Source organism: Pelophylax lessonae (assembly GCF_965119305.1).
Source record: "Pelophylax lessonae genome assembly, chromosome: 3".
Lineage (NCBI taxonomy): Eukaryota > Metazoa > Chordata > Amphibia > Anura > Ranidae > Pelophylax > Pelophylax lessonae.
Window position 1 is genome coordinate 418201131 of NC_138770.1, and position 18978 is coordinate 418220108.

General features: G+C 38.9%; 1 protein-coding gene across 4 annotated transcripts in view; it reads left to right on the plus strand.

The window, feature by feature from the left end:
• The window catches only part of NKAIN2 (sodium/potassium transporting ATPase interacting 2), a gene marked incomplete at its 3' end in the record, with an annotated part of 1265187 nt that overhangs the window by 34772 nt on the left and 1211437 nt on the right, over positions 1-18978 (plus strand). The gene's annotated exons all lie outside the window — the stretch shown is intronic.

Consider the following 18978-nt stretch of genomic DNA (forward strand, 5'->3'; position numbering starts at 1 on the left):
AAAATTGTGACCTAGCCAATAAATACATAAAATCTGCCTGCTCTTTCCCTTTGAAATAGTGGACTAGTGCAATGGATTAAAAAACTCAAATATGCATAATGTTTTCATCTTTAGTACCCAAAAAAGGCACTGATATTTTAGTTTATTTCAGATTAGATCTGCCTGCTCTTTCCCTCTGACATTGCATCTTAACAAAAGCCCAGTACATACTGTCAAGCGAATCTGTTACATTTTTCTAGCTCGTGGCTCAGACAAAGCACACTTTATGAACTAAAAGGTTCATGATAAAACCTGCCTAATCTCTCCACCTTACATTGCTTACATGCTGTGGAGCACGTCCATTAAATATTTCTGGCTTGTGACTGTGACTGATTTTTTTCTACAAAAAAATATGCCTCATCTCATCCTCTAACGGGTAAGTACAAATAATTGCATAATGTTAAGTGATTATATACAGTAGTTACATATACTTGGTATAACTGCTATCTTTGAAATATCATGCTCTATTTGTTATTTTTTGGAAAGAATAAAAATATTAATAACCCTTCAATCTGACAAAGTAAAATGGCTTAGTACCAACCACTGTGCCAAATCTTTGGCTTATACCTATGAAACATGACACTGCAATTTTTTAGCAACTGCCTGGAATGCGGATTGGAGGTGTTTTGGCGCACTCTAAATTGACAGTTTGTTAAATTTTGTACACAATATAGTGTGGTACTGAAAAGAAGAACAGAAGCTATGCTGCAGAACTTGTTTTGACACCATTTGGCAATGCTGTCTAATAATGGTTTTCTAATGTTAGCGATACTGTCTCTGATACTGCTAAATTATGGCCTTATATTTGCATTTTGAGGAAATCAATCATATTGAGTTACAGATAACTGGAAATAAGTTAATGAATATTGTAAAAGTAAACTAAAATATGCACATGCAAGTTATGTGATACTACAATACGGCATCACTGATGCTGTCCCTGAGCCATGTAAATTTTCTGTAAAACTATGTACAGTGTTCTAGCATCCACCACACATGTTATTTAAAGGAATTGTGCATTTTGATTGTTGCTCTTCAAGCCACCTGAAAAGATCCTCTCTACTCTGAAAGATCATTTTAAAATGTTTTTCTTTTTTGTTTTACTTTAGCATAAGTCCTTAGGACACCACCAAGCTACCCATGCTCTTTGACAATCTATTGCTTTACAGCCTAGAAAATGGTCATTAATGATTATTTAGATTTGTTTTTTATTGATTTTGTTGAGGTTTGGATTCAGCCTCTGAACTTCAAAAAAGTTCAATGAACCAACCTTAAACGGAGCCCAGGTACATTTGACTCCTCATTATTAATCACAAAGGGTTAATTTAAAGGTTGTCATGTTTACATTTACCCTCACAATATTCACAAATGCTGCTGAACCTAAGAATAAAGATTTCCTTTTTTTTTTTTTTTTTTGGCTGTATATTTTTACACACACTGCAAATTACTCATTGAGACCTCCGGATTTGAAAAACAGCCAAGAAAAAAATAGTTATTACCTTAAAGTGATTGAATGTTTCTGAATGTGTTTCCTCCCATTTAACGAGCAACTGTTGGAGAGCAAGACTGTAAGGCTCATTATTAGTAATTATATGAATTATGCAAAATTTATAACAGCGGCATACATTATAATGACTATGTATCATCGGGAAGATTTAGTGTATACAAATGAAAGCTCTGAAACAAGGCATTAAACATACAAGACTATAATTCACCTTTTAAAGCTTAGGAAGACTAGAACAGAAAAAGTACAATAAAATAGATTAAAGGATCAGATCTAATAGAAAAAACGCTGCTTGGGAAAATTAGCCATCTGTTCAGTCAAAAATCTACATGAAGACTAAAATCACTTAATCAGAGAACCCTGGAAACTTCTGCAGTTTTATGCTTCTTCTTAGTAATATAAAAATGGCAACCATTATACAACATAGGAATTACTTTTTTTTTTTTTTTTTTTTATGTTATGAATATTTAGGATTTGAAGCAATAGTAACAAGTATATTCATTTTAGTTTGATGAGATAATTAGTGGATACACATGCAGCTGAATTTCATTATTTTATTTTTTTTGTGCAATATGGTGCTAATTAGATTAACTTCCATGCACTTTATCAGATTGCATTTCCTCCAAAGATACAGTTCTAGCTATAATAGCAGCACATACATTTCTGTACATATATTCATCAAAAATAAACCAATGGCAAGGAAACCACTGGTAATATATATACAGCTCAGCACATATCGGTTGCCTATACCCACTTAGGACACTTCTGGAGGAAAGAGGACAGTTTCTGTCTTGCCCCAGTGTCCTATCAACTGACCTCTATAGAAGAATCCTTTTAAAATATTTTTTTTTTTTATGCATAGTATGTTCACTTATTTATTATTGTCAGGACTACAGATTTAACATTTTTTTAAACTTTTCTAATATTGTAATATTTAACATTTCTTGTAGCCAGCAGGTAGAATTCTTGCCTCTTTTATTTTTTTTTTCTTTTCTTCTTTTTCTTATTTCTTTAAATAGGCTGTTATCAAAAATCTTTTGTTTACAGACCTTAATAGCTCAAGCTTAAAATTATGCACAGCTGAATGACTCAGAGCAGTGTATCATCCCAAAGGCCTATTCCCTATTGGACGACTCAGTGGAGAATTTTGATCAATCAAAGACAACCACATTTTGGCATTAAAAAATTTTTTTTAGCAGTTGAAAAAGTACTACACACAAAAATAAAAATATGATCATACACGGGGCATGTGTGGCACATCCCATCCTTCTGCCCCTTTACCACATTGCCCCCTCCCCATTGCAAACAATTGTGAGCTCTGAAAATGAAGCAAGGAGTTGTTGTGTACAGCTCCAGCAGTGGCAGGTGTCTAAAGAAAACCATCTGAATTACTGTTTATTAATACACTTCAAATGCAGAATAGAAAGATATAAAATAATATTTTTACTTTTGCATCTACTCAGTTTCATTCATTTGCAGGTAAAAGGGGTGAACATTCGTGTAAATATGGTGTTAAAGTAACCTGACAAGTTAAAAAATGTATTTAACCCCTTATTAACCATTTGTTTCCCTTAATCAGGCCCTAATTAACTCCTTCTTCCCATTTTCTCCTCAACTGTTATTTCTCTGCTCTTGTTTATTTATATTTTTTTAACCATTGTTGTTGTTTTTTTTTGTTGTTTTTTTCTTCATTTTAATGGTTTATTTGTTTTATTTGCTAATTTTTTTAGGCTCTGTTCATTTATTTGCATCTCGGATCGCCAAACAGAATCACGGGATGCCTGTCGCCCAAAAAAGTACAAGAAATTATTTTGAGTGACAGGCGTTCCTCGATTCTGTTTGCGCAATTTTATCTTGATTCGTCAGGCGACAATCGCAGCAAAATCACGCCTCGTTTGGGGTACCATTGCAAGGGTGATCATGATTTGCAATGATTTGGGATTGCGGGCAGAATCACGGCGATTCTGCCCACGATCCAAGATGCCAATATGTGACCGGAGCCTTAGCGTCACATTCTGTCATCATATTATTTGACTGCCTCAGCAAAGCCTGTGAGAGCTGCTACAGATGGGCATAGCGCTGGATTGAGTGAGGACTTAGGTAAGTAAAAGGAGGGGATTTAGGGCTAATACTGCTACCTAAACATTTTTACCTTAATGCAGGAAATGCATTAAGGTAAAAAATGTTTAGGCTTTAGAAACCAGTTTAAAGTTAGATCGTTGTTTGGAGTTTGTGTTACAATTTAGACGAAAGTCTATATTTATGGTTTATACAAACGTTTTATTTGAGAAGGTGTTAAAAGTTAGCAGTAAGTATACAACTTAGCGTTACTTTTTAAGCTGTGATAAGTTGTTTTCTTTGTAGGAGGATGGGAATAGTCTTGTATACGTTTTTTTCCCCCTTTTTGACTAGACACATTTTCTTTCTTGAAGTGCTTGTACTGTACATGATGAGTTTTAATTTGAGGAACATGATTGTCCTTTGGGACTGTATTATCTTATACACATGAGTGTTATTGAATACTATATGCTAATCCTCATTATCAGCTATGACAACCACCACAAAGAATGTTAGTATGCCATGCTATTCACACTAATGATGAGTTATACAAATATACAAACATATGCTTTTGATTTGGTTTTTGATTTTGAGGAGCAATTCAATATACAAGTCTTCTTTGACTGTATGAAACAATGAGGTTGAGGTCTCCCCTTGTGTTTATATCAATAGCAATATTTCAGTGAGTACAAACATTCAAATGATTCATTTGTGATGAATACTATAAACTAAGGTGTAACATCTCATTGATGTTTTTATTCACTCAATGATTTTTTCATAGATTTCCAATAGTATTGATCTCCTTTCATATCCTTCCTCTGGTTCACTATGTGCCACCTGGGCATGGGTGGGGTGCAATATACAGTATGCAGATTTGGTCCCCCATTTCTTTTCCGCTCCTCATTCCCATTTTATTCCCCCTGGTTCCCTTGGGGTTTGAGATACATATGACTACAATCTGGATCCCTGGTGGTAAGAATGCATATCAAAACAACATAACTAATGCCAGTTTCTTCTTGGAATTGTGTGATTGTATATCTGATTATGTGTGCTCTTCGTAATGAGTCAATACAGTGAAACATGTCACTATCTGAAGTTCCAGTCTATCCACCAATCAAGATGTTTATATGTAAAAAAATGCACCAGGCATTTGCTAGACATTGCACTTTATGTGGTTAAATGTGTTGGCACCATTAAAGTCCCTATTCTTCTTGTAGTTTGAATTTTTTTTCCAGGATATTTTTTGCTGGATATCTATATATCTGCACTGTGGGAATTAGAATGTAGCTGTTTTTTTTTTTTTTTTTCAGTAAATTAGAGAACAACCAAAGCAACTCTGTTTTTCCCATTAGGATTGTCACCAGAACAGCAATACAAGGATAATTTGTTGATGGGGACACTAGTTCTGGTAAGACAGGGGACAACCAGGGATTACCTCACTTCCAGGTTTGGCTATTGGACAGGACGTGAAAGGGAAATTTCCCCAAAGAGGCACAGATGTCATAGAAAGATTCATCCTTACTCTAAAATGAAAACATTAAAAATTGCCTTAAGTTCTCTTTTTTTCTACTTGTTCAACTTGATGGAATGAAAGATTAACTCCAGATAGCAGTACAAACTCAACAGGGGTTCTAAATCTACCCCTCTCTATCAACATTTACAAAAAAAAAGTTTTGACTGGACATACACTTTACAGGGTACTGTGATGATGGTAGTTACTACTGTATGTCCAGGTTGAGCTTGCCCTGAAGAAGTTGAGCAGCTGCTCCCACCTGACTAGCAGGAGAAAGAGAAACAAGATCCCACTGGTAGTGTGTACACAACTCTTCCATTCTCTCAGGGGAATACATTTTCTTTCTTTCCACCATAGGTAAGACAAAGGAAAAATGTGATTCCCCTAAACAGTCAGTGGAGCCTTGCCAGACAGCAGAATACAAGGATTATCGTTGACAATAATCACATGTAGAAAAAAATCTGACAGGCTGGTTGTATCCAAGTCTCTTTAGATATTCTCTCTAAGTATTCCTGCTTTATTGCCTGGGTCTATTAAGACTGATCCTATTTGTATTAGGCAGTCATATTACAGTGGTTTGTCCATTTTTGCAGAAAAAACAATAAAGAGAGAAGATACAGAAGACATGGATAACAAGTAACAGCTTAATCTGCTTTTTTGGCATGGCACAAGCCCCTAAACATTTAAGTCTACATGCCCTGGTTCTTTGAGGACCCTAATAACAGTCCTGGTCAATGGGAATGAGACCCAACATGCTATACCCACTGTCTGCCCCACATTTTGTTGAGCCACCCCCTAATGTGAAGTGAGATAAAGTGAAATATACTTCAAACATCCAATCATGTGGTGAGGTATTTAAAGAGGTTGTAAACCAAAATTTTACGAGCTCATTATGAAATACTTACCTTAGAACGAGCCCCCGCCGTGCCGCCCGCCTACCTCTATGACGGGCGACATGTCCAGTCGCCCGTCTTCCGGGATCGCGGCATCCGGCCATCTGATTGGCCGGAGCCACGATGACGTCACTCCTGCACACGCGCGCGGGAGCCGACGGTCATGGCACGGGACTCTGAAGAAATGGCACGATCGGCCGTTCCTTCAGAGCGCATGCGCCAGTGACGTCACTGGCTTCATGTAAGGTAAATATCTCCTAAACGGTACATGTTTAGGAGACATTTACAGTACCTATAGGTAAGCCTTATCATAGGCTTACCTATAGGTACAACTTGCAGAGGAGGGTTTACTTCCTCTTTAAAGTCAGCACAGGTTTACTTCAATTCACTTCACAGCACATTACCTCACTTGTCACTTTAGTAAATCAGGCTGTAAGTCTCACATTTTGATCTTTGCATTGTACATTTTTTTCAAAACTGTACTTATCATTCCTCTGATAATTATCCTCCAGAAGAAGCATTCTATTTTCAACTCAGACTGCTTGAGGTCTTGAAATGGAAAATGAATATTTTAATATGTTATGCAATCTGAGGCAGTAGATTTTCTCAACCTGTCAACACATAATGCTGCTGGTGTAGCTAAATGTCTTCCACATACACATTAGACATGAATTTCAAAACTTTGCTATGGCTTGGTACATGATCTTCTTATTTATTTATTCAGCCATGGCATAGCTTGTTGAACAACACAGCTGTAAATTATACTTAGCAATCTTTCAGTTGCACCAGTTCATTTTTACATTCACTGCCCCACTGCTGGGCTTTTCACCTTTATCTAAAAGATTATTGATACAAATCCATGTAAATGTAAGATTTGTTTGCTGATTGGGGGGATTTTAGCTTTAAACTGTAACCTTAAAACAGTCCGGAGTCCAATAAAGAAAATTACATAAATACATTTGTTGCTATTTTCTAATATGGGCTCAACTCCAAACCATATATAATCAGACTCTAGACTGTTAGTTTAAAGCTGAATCTCTGACTTGAACTTAATAAAAACGATATTCTCTTGTGCAGTGCCATTGTTTTATTTTGAGACACAGAGGTCATTAAAGTACAGTAAAACCTCGGATTGAGAGTAACTTGGTTTGAGAGGGTTTTGCAAGACAAGCACATTTATTTATTTTTTTTATTTAGTTTTGACTTGATAAACAAACGATGTCTTGATATACAAGTAGGGTCATGTCACAAATGAGTATAAAAGAGAAGAGAGGAGCCTCTAAGTGTAGTAATATGGTTACATTAAATGAAGATATAACATTTAGCAACTTACATGGTTGATGAATAAAACAGGCACATCTAAGTATGCAGGCATCTGGGGTAAAGCTGTCAACATTGACCTTCCACCGCACCGCCATCAATGTCATCCCTTCCACACTGCGCTCCATGAGTGCTTCAAGCCTTGCTTTCAGATCGCTCTACTGCAGGGTAGTCTTCCCGTTCACGATTGCAGACTGACAGTGGTGAGAGCCGGTGGTGAGGAGGATGATCTATGTGGACAGCTTTACCCCAGATGCCTGCATACTTAGATGTGCCTGTTTTAATCATCAACCATGTGAGTTGCTAAATGTTGAACCTTCATTAAATGTAACAACATTGCTACACTTAAAAGGTACCTTTCTTCTCTTTTAACACTGTAGGCTGGATTTTGCTTCTAATCCCCTTGTGGAGGCTGCCATTTGTGAATACACATTTTATGGTTATACAACCTATCACATTGCTAATAATTTTTTATATAGATTATAAACTGAAGGACTTATGAATAAATGGTTGGGGAACGGATCATCTGAGTTTCCATTATTTCTTATGGGGAAATTTGTTTTGATATAAGAGTGCTTTGGATTATAAGCATGTTTCCGGAACAAATTATGCTTGCAAACCTAGGTTTTACTGTAGATGGCATCCCTAATGTCATGATATTTGGTTTGCTAAAGCACTGTGTATCATAAACAACTGCCGCATTGATTTTTTTTTTCCATATCAGTTCTGCTGGATGTCCTCCAGCCTCTTATAACAGCTTTCTGTCTACATGCAGTCACTCCAGCATTTCTTGATAGAAATAGTGGACAATGCCATGTGGTATTTGAGACAGCATGGCTGCTTGCTGTTTGCACCAGGGGTGCTTTTGACAGAAGGACCACTCAGGAGCACATTTGGGGGACAGCTATCACCCAATAACTGAAAGTGCCTAAACAAAAGCTGCTGATTTGAAAGAGGGAAAAAAAAAACATTTAAAATTGCATTAACTTGTTAAAGCTCACAGTATATGAAAGTTTAGGGATTGGGTTTCTATCTACATTAAGTCATTCTTTTTTCCTAGTGCAGTTCAGTCAATGAAAAGGTCAGCCTGCCCAGTAGGTGTTGTCAGGTTGAATGACCAACTGCTTTTGTTTACCTTTTGAGGCCCTGTAGAAAAGTGTTTCAAGCTTCCTTATGTTCAGCCAGAGTGCCACTCTTTCACTTACATCTGCCATATCCTAAATACATTTTTAAAAAGCTCTTCAGTTGATCTTGGCTACACATGCATAAAAAATTATAAAAAGTAGATGGTTATTTACCTGACTACTTTAGGACACATAACCAAAATATTTTATAGATTTTCTTTGAGCACTGCAAGAGCATGTCTTTAAAACTTGGATTATTGACAAAGTGAAGCTTACCACTCTCATACACATTAGGAAGCATTAGGAAAGGAGGGGGGGGAGGGATGAAGATGGGTAATGGCACCCAAGCCACAGCAACTTTATCCTACCCAGGAACATTATACAAGAAATTTTCTGTTGACGAGGTGGTAACCACATCCTTAGGTAGCGAGTCCATAAAGTCCTGCCAATTGCGTGAAAAGCGATTTGCGGAGGAAGGAAGGTTAAAGTCCGTATTGAGCTGATCTTTGATCATGAGGCTTAAGAGGTCACGGTGAACTTGCGATACAGATGGGCCCACTGTTGAGATCCAGTTGGCGAGTATAACTCTGCGAGCTATTAGTAGGCACGTGAGGATCCAATTTCGTGGGTGTGGTGGGGGGCGACTAGTCCATACCTGGAGCTGTTTGTCCCAATATCCAAAGATAAGTAGAAGGGGATCTTTTGGTAGTTGCAAAAGCATGACCTGTTCAATGAGTGAAAGCACTTGGTCCCAGAATGAAGAGATGAAAGAGCAAGACCAGAACCTGTGGTGAAGGTTCGGTCGGTTGGTTTTATAGTAAGGGCAGAGGCTGGTGAGAGGATCATTTTTGTTGGATGCAAAAGGGATATACGCCCTATGGAGGATTTTCAATTGTGTTTCCCTCCAAGTCTCGTTAGGAGTTAAACAAAGTGTTCGGTTATACCCCTGGAACAACTTAGTGACAATGTTCTCAAGAGGGAAGTCCTTGGCCCAATTCGAAAACACTTTTTAAACATAGCTAAGTTTGTTATGTGTGGCTCATTGCATTTGTAGTTTCCCAAGATCATTATACAAGGGACCTTGTAAAAGTCTCCCTTTACATAAGCTCTTACTTCAATAATTTCACCTATTATTGCATAAGGATGGCCTTATCTTTCATAGCACTCATTCTTCATGCTAAACTTTTGTCAAATATCATATATTTGCCCAAACCCATGTATATGTCCAAACTGGTCACCAAGCTGTATGTTAGTAGGTGAATCTAATGCAAAAGAGATTATATACAGCTCCTGTTATTTTAGTTAACCTAGCCCCTTCTGGTTTTGGATTCAATAGCGAGTTTAAGCTCAGAGCTCAATAACCAGCATAGGCTACAGCCAGGCTAGCCAGAATCTAGAGGGCCAGTTGTAAGACTGATTAGAAGCTACTAGGAGCTAAGACACAAAGCAGATAGACTCACTCTGATTTCCAGTGCCACACCACAGTGTCTTCCAGTAAGAAGCTGCAATCCAGGCCTGTGTTCAACAGTTGAAGAATCTCCCGATCATAGCTAATCTTGTCTTTATTCTTCAGCATCAAGACATAGAGTGCATTGCAATCACCCACGGGATCCCTGCAACTAGACTTTGCTGCCACATTCATCTAGAGGCATCTTTATCAAAAAATATACCCTAAAAAAAAAAAAAAAAAAAGTTAATCCTTTTTCTTTAACCAGTTCAGCCTCGGAAGATTTTACCCCCTTCCTGACCAGGCCCTATTTTGCGATTCGGCACTGCGTTACTTTAACGGACAATTGCGCGGTCGTGCAATGATGTACCCAAACAAAATGTACATCCTTTTTTCCCCACAAATAGAACTTTATTTTGATGGTATTTGATCACCTGTGCAATTTTAAATTTTTGTGCTATAAACAAAAAAAGAGCAACAATTTTGAAAAAAAAAAAATATATATTTTTCACATTCTGCTATATAACATTCCCCCCCAAAAATGTAAAAATCTAAATTTTTTAACATTTTAGGCCAATTTGTTTTCTGCTACATATTTTTGATAAAAAAAATTGCAATAAGTGTATTTTGATTGGTTTGCGCAAAAGTTATCGCGTTTACTAACTACGGGAAACATTTATATAATTTTTATTGTTTTTTTTTCTACTAGTAATGGTGGCAATCTGTGAATTTTTGCGGGACTGCGACATTGCAGGGGACAGATCGGACCCCTAACTGACATTTTTTACACTTTTGGGGGGACCAGTGACATTACTGCAGTAATCAGTGCTAAAAATATGCACTGTTACTGTAATAATGACACTGGCAGGGAAGGGGTTAACCCTATGGGTGATCAATGGGTTAAATGTATGCCTCATGCTTACTGACTTGTGTGGGGGGGGGGTTCTGTGACAGAGACAGAAATCGCAGGTTCAGCTATGCTGAATCCTGTGATCTCCTCCTGTCTATCACTGAGAAGATCTGCCTGCTTTGTTTACATAAGCAGGCGGGTCCTCTCACAGCAATCGCCGCCTCTCCTCCTCTGGCCCGACTCCCGCTGTGTCTAAACACAGCAGGAGCGTGCCCCCGAAACCGCTAGGAGTCCAGCCACGTAGGTCTACGTCGCTGGACCCAGAGGAACTGCACTGCCACAGTAGGATTACTGTAAGCAGTCAGCAAGTGGTTAAAGCATGAATAACAGCACAGTGCTTGTGCTGTGTAATTTGTCCCTTTCTATAATCTAAAATACCTGGTTGATCCTGCCTGTCGCTGCTACCCCCTCTGTAAACTGACCCCATTTATCATGGCTGCTGATCCATGATACTGTGATGAGTTTACATGCCTCCCCCCCCCCCACTGTCTCTTCTCTCTCCCCCTCCCACCCTATCTGTCAGCTAGTCTCCTTGCCGATCTGCTTCCTGCCCCTCCCCTCCTGCTGCTATGAACCCTAAAATAACTTTTTTTTATTCCTAGAATCCCCTGTGTTAGATTAAGTTATGTGCTTTATAAAAAATATGCAGCTTCATACTTTATTTCAGGGTGCCACACAGAGCTCATGTGACCGCCCACGGCTCTTTTCCCCTGATCTGAGAACTACAGCGGGAGGGGCCGAGAAACCCTCTCTGACATCAGCCAGCAGGAGACGAGGAAAGTGACGGGTGGTCATGTGAGCGCTGCACGGTGCTCTAAAGTAAGGTATGAAGCTGCTTCACATAACCGCCTCTCTCCTCCTCTCCTCCCAGCTGATGTCAGCAGGGGATTCTCAGCCCCTCCCACTGTAGTTCTCAGATTGGGGGAGGAGAGCGGCGGGCTGTCATGTGAGCGCCAAGTGGTGCTCTGAAATAAGGTATGAAGCTGCATTTTTTTTAATGAAGCACACATGCTGGGGCACATAACTTAATCTAACGCAGGGGATTCTAGGAATAAAACAAAGTGGATTTACAACCACTTTAAGCGCTTGCTCAGTAAAATGCTGCAAGAAGCAATCAAAATATGAAAGGCAACATCTGATTGCTAACTACTTGTTACTGTGTCTTTATATTCATTTCACAGTTTTATTTAAATACAACCATGCTGAGGTTTAATACGCAGTGGAAAATGTTAATCAATTTATCATCCTGTGTTTACTCTTAGAAGGATATGTACAGTTGATATTGCCTATTCATTTAACCATAAACGATAGGCATAAAAAGAAAATAGTGATATAAAAATGTCACAGAATGTCAACAGAAGGTCAGTGGTATGTTCAGTTTTCTTTAGAGCATGCATCTTTGACCATTTACTTTAATTTTTAATATCACATGTATTATTTATATTTACAATTAGAGGGTAAAATAATTTCACTATGAAACAAAGAGTGCAAATAAGAATATTCCATACACTGTCACACTTTTTCATATGATTAATTGCAGGATATCAGTGCTGCATCTGAGGATGTGGTTTGAGAAAGATGTTTAGAGCAAGTCGCTGTATCAAGATTACAGTTTTAATTAATAATTTAACAGTGAATACTGTAAATGCTTAACATGTAATTGGGAAGAGTAATGTATGTATTTACCATACAGTTTAAAATGCTCTTGATTATAAAACATGCATATTGTAAATGTTTTATTTGTGTACAGTATAATATATGTATCCTTCTCAGAATGCTTAATCATCAAGCAGGAACACATTTTATTAGTCTGCTCTTGATTTACTCAAATCTTCATTATGCTTCATTGATATCGTAACTATTTTTGGAGAGATCTATGTGGGTTTTACACAGCCATGGTCTTACTTTTTATTGAGCAAAATGGTTTGAACAATCATGAATATTGAGCGAAAACATAAAAAAACCTTTAAAGTGTATCTAAAGCCAAAAAAAACAAAAATGTAATATATTGCATGTTGCCAATCATTGAGGTGGTGGCTGTATTTTTTTTTTTTTTTTTACTTTTTACCTAGTCATCCTGGCAATAAAATACTTTGTGTCCTAGGCTGACAATGGTTATTCACCATACTGTATCTCTGGGGGAGTATTGTCATGCCAGGACAGAAAATGTGTTAGGACTACAGAGCATCAGCTCCCTGGATTTCTAGCAGCATTAACATGTTTTTTGTGTATTTATCAGAAAATGTAACAAAACACTTTTGATGGCATATTTAACATACCAAAAGATTTTTAAGTGCAGTGTGTGGTCAGGATTTATAAGCACTTTAAGGTGAACCTGTGCCCAGATCACGCACACTAAAAATATTTGAAAATTTTGAGCAGTAAAAGCACTTTAACCACTTAAGCCCCGGAAGATTTTACCCCCTTCCTGACCAGGGGGTATTTTGTGATTCGGCACTGCATGATTTTAACGGACAATTGCGCGGTCGTGCGACGCTGTATCTAAACAAATTTGGCGTCTTTTTTTCCCCACAAACAGAGCTTTCTTTTGGTGGTATTTGATCACCTGTGCGATTTTTTGATTATGCGCTATAAACAAAAAAAGAGCTTCAATTTTGCAAAAATAGCAATATTTTTCACATTTTTTTATATGAAATTCCCCCCAAAAAATGTAAAAATCCAAATTTTTTAACATTTTCGGCCAATTTGTTTTATGCTACCTATGTTTGGTAAAAAAAATCGCAAAAAGCATATTTTGATTGGTTTGCGCAAAAGTTATCGCGTTTACTAACAAAGGGAAAGATTTATGTCATTTTTGTTGTTTTTTTTTAACGCGTAATGGCGGCGATCTGCGATTTTTTTTGCGGTACTGCGACATTGCGGCGGACAGATCGGACACGTTACTGACATTTTTGACACTATTGGGGTTACCAGTGACATTTCTACAGTAATCAGTGCTATACATATGCACTGTTACTGTAAAAATACACTGGCAGTGAAGGGGTTAACTTTTTTTGAAAGGGAGGGGCTATGTGTGTCCCTAGGGGCGTGTTTTCTACTGTGATTGGCTGTGGCTTTAGATGTATGAACAGTGATCAACGGTTCTACATAGTAGAACCGTATGATCATCCTTCATACACAGGGGAGAATGACAGGCAGCTTGTTTACACAAGCCGCCTGACTTTCTCCCTCTCCCCCGACGATCGCAGAGTGACCGGCGGACATCGGGTCCGCCGTTCACACGCGCGGGGGGGGGTCCGTGACCGCGCGGGAGCGCGCCTCCGGCAGCGCGCGCTCGCTCCCTAGACCCTCACAGACTAGCGACGTAGACCTACGTCGCTTTGCCTGTGAGGGGCTGACTGCCGACGTAGATCTACGTTAGGCAGTCGGCAAGTGGTTAAAACATGTGCTGAATAATCTCTGAATCTATAAACATTTTAGAGAAAATTACGCTTTTATAGTTCACATCACAGGCATTAAGGCCAGGTTCATACTAGTGTGAGTCCAGATGTGACATCATTTAAATCACACATATTCACACAACAATGGCAATCACATTATTTTTAATGATGCCTGTTCACATCAATGCAGAACATTTTTTTTTTTCATGCATCAGAATTTTGTGTAGGTTGTTGAGGAGCCAGAACCCTCAGGCTTCCTAACAACCAGTAATAGTATAGCTGCTCTGTCTGCTTATCAGGAGAGCCTGATTAATAGTTAGGGCTGCTGCATGTGTCCAGGGTGTGATTAATCTGGGCTGAGGGAGTGTCCCCACTGCATCTAATAGGGGATCATGTTGGACAGTGGAGGAAACCCAGCCAGTTAGGCACAGGCTTTTGTAACTATCTCAGTGGGTTGGCACATGCAGTGGTGCATCCTGGGATACGTTATAAAAGCCAAGGGCATATGTGAAGCCAAGTCCCAGAAGGAGGGGGCGGATGCCTCCTCTTCTGCAGCTGTGAGGCCTAGTGAACCAGTGGTGTGGCTGAACCCAGAGGTCCAGTGAAGCTGACTCTGGAGGTGAAGGCAGAGCAACAGGAAAAACAATATTTGTGAGTACAGGGGAGCTTTCCAACGGGTCTGCCCACTCCAGTGGCTAGAGTCAGCGGACGGGTGTCAGCACACAGTGAGCGAAAAGGGGGTGCCAAGTGGTTAACCCTGAAGAGAATATTCAAACAGTCAAGTTAATTTCACTTCAGTAGCAGGGTGAAGCAGTGGCCTTGCTGCATTCTACAGTCAGTTGTCCTCAGAATTGTGCATAGTTACTAGTTGGAGTATGCAACTCATCCCTTCTCCCATCCCAGTTCTAAATAAAACACAAAAACCAAATCCCCTGGACTGATTATTGTCTGAGCCAAGGACTTTTAATACGGTCTATCTGCTGTCAGTTGCTAATGGTAATGCAGGGGAACCCAAAAAGTGTAATTTTCAGCAGCTCTCTAGGGGGCAGTGCTATATTAATAAAGAAATATTGGAATTAAAAAAAAAAAAAAAACATACATACTTACCTACCTACTGCAGAATTCATCCGATGCAGCAAGCTGTCCCCCACTGGCTCTGAGCCCCAAAGCTAAGCCAACTGCTTATAAGGCATCTGGGTATATATTAAATTATTGTCAGGATCCAGAGTCTGAAGCTGGTCTGCGATGTCAGCCGATTCTGGGTTACAGGAGAGCACAACTAACTCCACTCCTGTTGCCTACATGAAAAGTATGGCCAGAAAAGCTTTGTACATACTTCTCTTTTGATGAAAATAGTTTGGACACAAGTGCGCTTAAGGATAAATAAATCATGAAATAATGGTAACTAGTGTCAGGTTAATCTACTATATATTTGGCCTGCTGTATGAAAAAAAGTATCAGTATTTTGGTTACCAATTGTTTGGATTTCTGTTAATGTACCACATGATATGATCAAATGGCAGTGATATTAAAGTGATTGTAAAGGCTAAAATTGAAAAATAAAAAGGGCACTTGAGCAGGCTCGCTCCTGAGCCATGCACCCGTGAATAGTCATTGTCCAGTCACACACAGAGTGTAGCTCAGCCCCACAACTGAATGTGAGCCAATGAGCAGAGAGAGAGAGAGAGACCCAGGAGAACCTCTGATCTCATGACCATCGCTATCTCAAAATGGGGCACAGATAAGTCTGAGGGGGGCGCTGCACCCAGAAGGTTACCACAAAGGGGAAAAAAAGATTTCACTTTTTCTGTTTACTGCTCCACGAACAAATGATATGAAAGTTAAGAATTTTGAGAAACCAATAGTTTTATCAAAAAATACTGTAGTAGAATCTCAGAGTTTACTTGTGACCTAAATGTCAAAAGAATTTCAGTCATGCAACATGATAATTATCCAGTGCAAAGAGGTAAATCAGCAAGAAACTGGATCAAATTTAATAGATTCTATAGTTGTTGCTTTTTGCATGGCGTAATCCCTTAAAATTTAAAACAGACTCTCATCAAGAATAAGAGCCCATTCAGACAGGGGCGACACGACTTGCTGGGGCGACCTGTGAAGTCGCGGTGCACAGCGTGCACCGCAACCTCGGCGCGACATGCACGGACTTCATATAATTGAAGTCAATGCAAGTCGCCTCCAGGTCGCCCCAAAGTAGTACAGGACCCTTTTTCTAAGTCGGAGCGACTTGTGTCGCTCCTATTAGAAGGGGTCCTGTGCTAATCAATGGCAGGCAACCGACCGCGACTTGTCAGGTGACCAAGTCGCGCTAGTGTAAATGGGCCCTAAGGGTTCTGACATGAATTCAGGGACCCCACAATGTTTTTGTTATTGTTGCTGTAGGATGTACCACAGCAAAATAGACATTTTTGAAAAGAAAATTACAGTTATTTACATTTAAATAATTAAATAAATACTAGGGAGTTGCCACCTATCTCATCCAATGATAGGGAATATATCAATACTGCTGAAAAAACAAACTTATAACAGCGCTATACACCTAATTATATAAATGAAAATAATAATATTGTGTGTAAGAATAATGTGCAGCTGCTGTGCATCCAAACCAATTTTTGGAAAACAAGTGTACAGATAATTTAAACAGCGCTAGCAACTAACATGTGATATATAAAATATTGAATAAATAAGAATACTAAAAATATGTTAATAATAATAATAATTGATAAAGTCTCTCATATGAATCATATAAAATAAAGTGCTCAGGTGCAAATCTTTCTCTTCAGTGCAGATGATAAATAAAGGTGCTCGGGTGCAAATCCTTCCAGATATATAAGGTGCTCTCTTGAGTGACCCTCCAGGTCCCCTTCTTACCGCACAGTAGATATATCAGCGTTTGTTAATGCAAATGGGACTTGTAAATCCGAGATCCAATGTATCATCCAAACTTATATAAGGAAAGCCTCTGATGGGATTGCTTCAATGGGATGTATCTCGTAGATCCCGGTATATGTGGATGAAAATAAAGGGGCAATAGTGTAATACGTTCAAATATATAGTTTTATTGTCCCCCAATCCTTGATAATACTCACTAGACAGCAATTCGCTATTCGCAATGAAAAAGAATACATACAAGAACGCCGCAATTGGCGTGCGTTCCACAGAATCCAGGAAGCCCGACCGGAAGTGACGTTGCGTGGCTCCACGCCGGAAATACGTCAACCCACGCAACGTCACTTCCGGTCGGGCTTCCTGGATTCCGTGGAACGCACGCCAATTGCGGCGTTCTTGTATGTATTCTTTTTCATTGCGAATTGCTGTCTAGTGAGTATTATCAAGGATTGGGGGACAATAAAACTATATATTTGAACGTATTACACTATTGCCCCTTTATTTTCATCCACATATACTGGGATCTATGAGATACATCCCATTGGAGCAATCCCATCAGAGGCTTTCCTTATATAAGTTTGGATGATACATTGGATCTCGGATTTACAAGTCCCATTTGCATTAACAAACACTGATATATCTACTGTGCGGTAAGTAGGGGACCTGGAGGGTCACTCAAGAGAGCACCTTATATATCTGGAAGGATTTGCACCCGAGCACCTTTATTTATCATCTGCACTGAAGAGAAAGATTTGCACCTGAGCGATTTATTTTATATAATTCATATGAGAGACTTTATCAATTATTATTATTATTAACATATTTTTAGTATTCTTATTTATTCAATATTTTATATATCACATGTTAGTTGCTAGCGCTGTTTAAATTATCTGTACACATATCAATACTGCTGCCACTTACAGAGTTTTCCTATACCTCCGTAATAGCTAAAATAACATAAAATATTGTAGCACTGCTGCCTTAAAAGAAACGGATTCATTCTATACCAGAGAGGTTGCTGCAGTCTTCCCCAGAGTATCTGGTGATAAGTCCAGTTCATTGATCATTTAAAAAGACAGTAACCCCTGTATATGAGAAGTGGTAAAAGTGTCATAGAGACATCTTTGGGCTATCTAATGAACCCTCGAGGTAAGGGAAGGCACATTAAAAACGATATACTCCTATGGGATTGGCTGGCGGCTGACTCATGCGCAGACGAGGGAGGCGGTGGCCATCTTGTTGCTGGGGAAACCAACGATCGTTACCACGCTGATATACTGAATGCTGGCAATCGACCCTGATTATGTAAGCTGCTTTCTTTTATTCTTCAATAAATGAATTTAGGTACTACACCATGAGGGGATTTTGTCTTCATGTTTCCTGAGTGCAGCAAGAGTCTATGGGAATTTATTCTGGTCCACAGCAAGAGGAGGTGTTTGAGGTTACTGGATCCTGTCTGTTATGAGATACATCAGCACTTTGGGCGCTGTGTGACCCTGTGGGGTCTAAGGAGCTGGTAAGAGTATTCAGTGACTCTGTTTGGTGGTGGATCTTCCTATTTTGCACCCCTTTTGGATTTATTTGGACTCTTTATTTGCACATGGGACTCATGTTGTCAGCTTAATTTGTTTTATTGTGATTAGCGCGACACCATTCCCTACATTGCTACTAAAAGATATTGTTTTCTTGTCTTTTTGTGTCAGCTGCTTTTCATGTATGGGGTTCAAACCCTTCATTTAAGCGTTTTTATACTAGTGATTTTATATTAGTATTTTATGTATGATTATAGCGCAGCAATTTTATCTTATTTATCCTATGGGTCTATTTGACAAGGTGAGGCTATATTCTGATCACCGAGGTGTTTT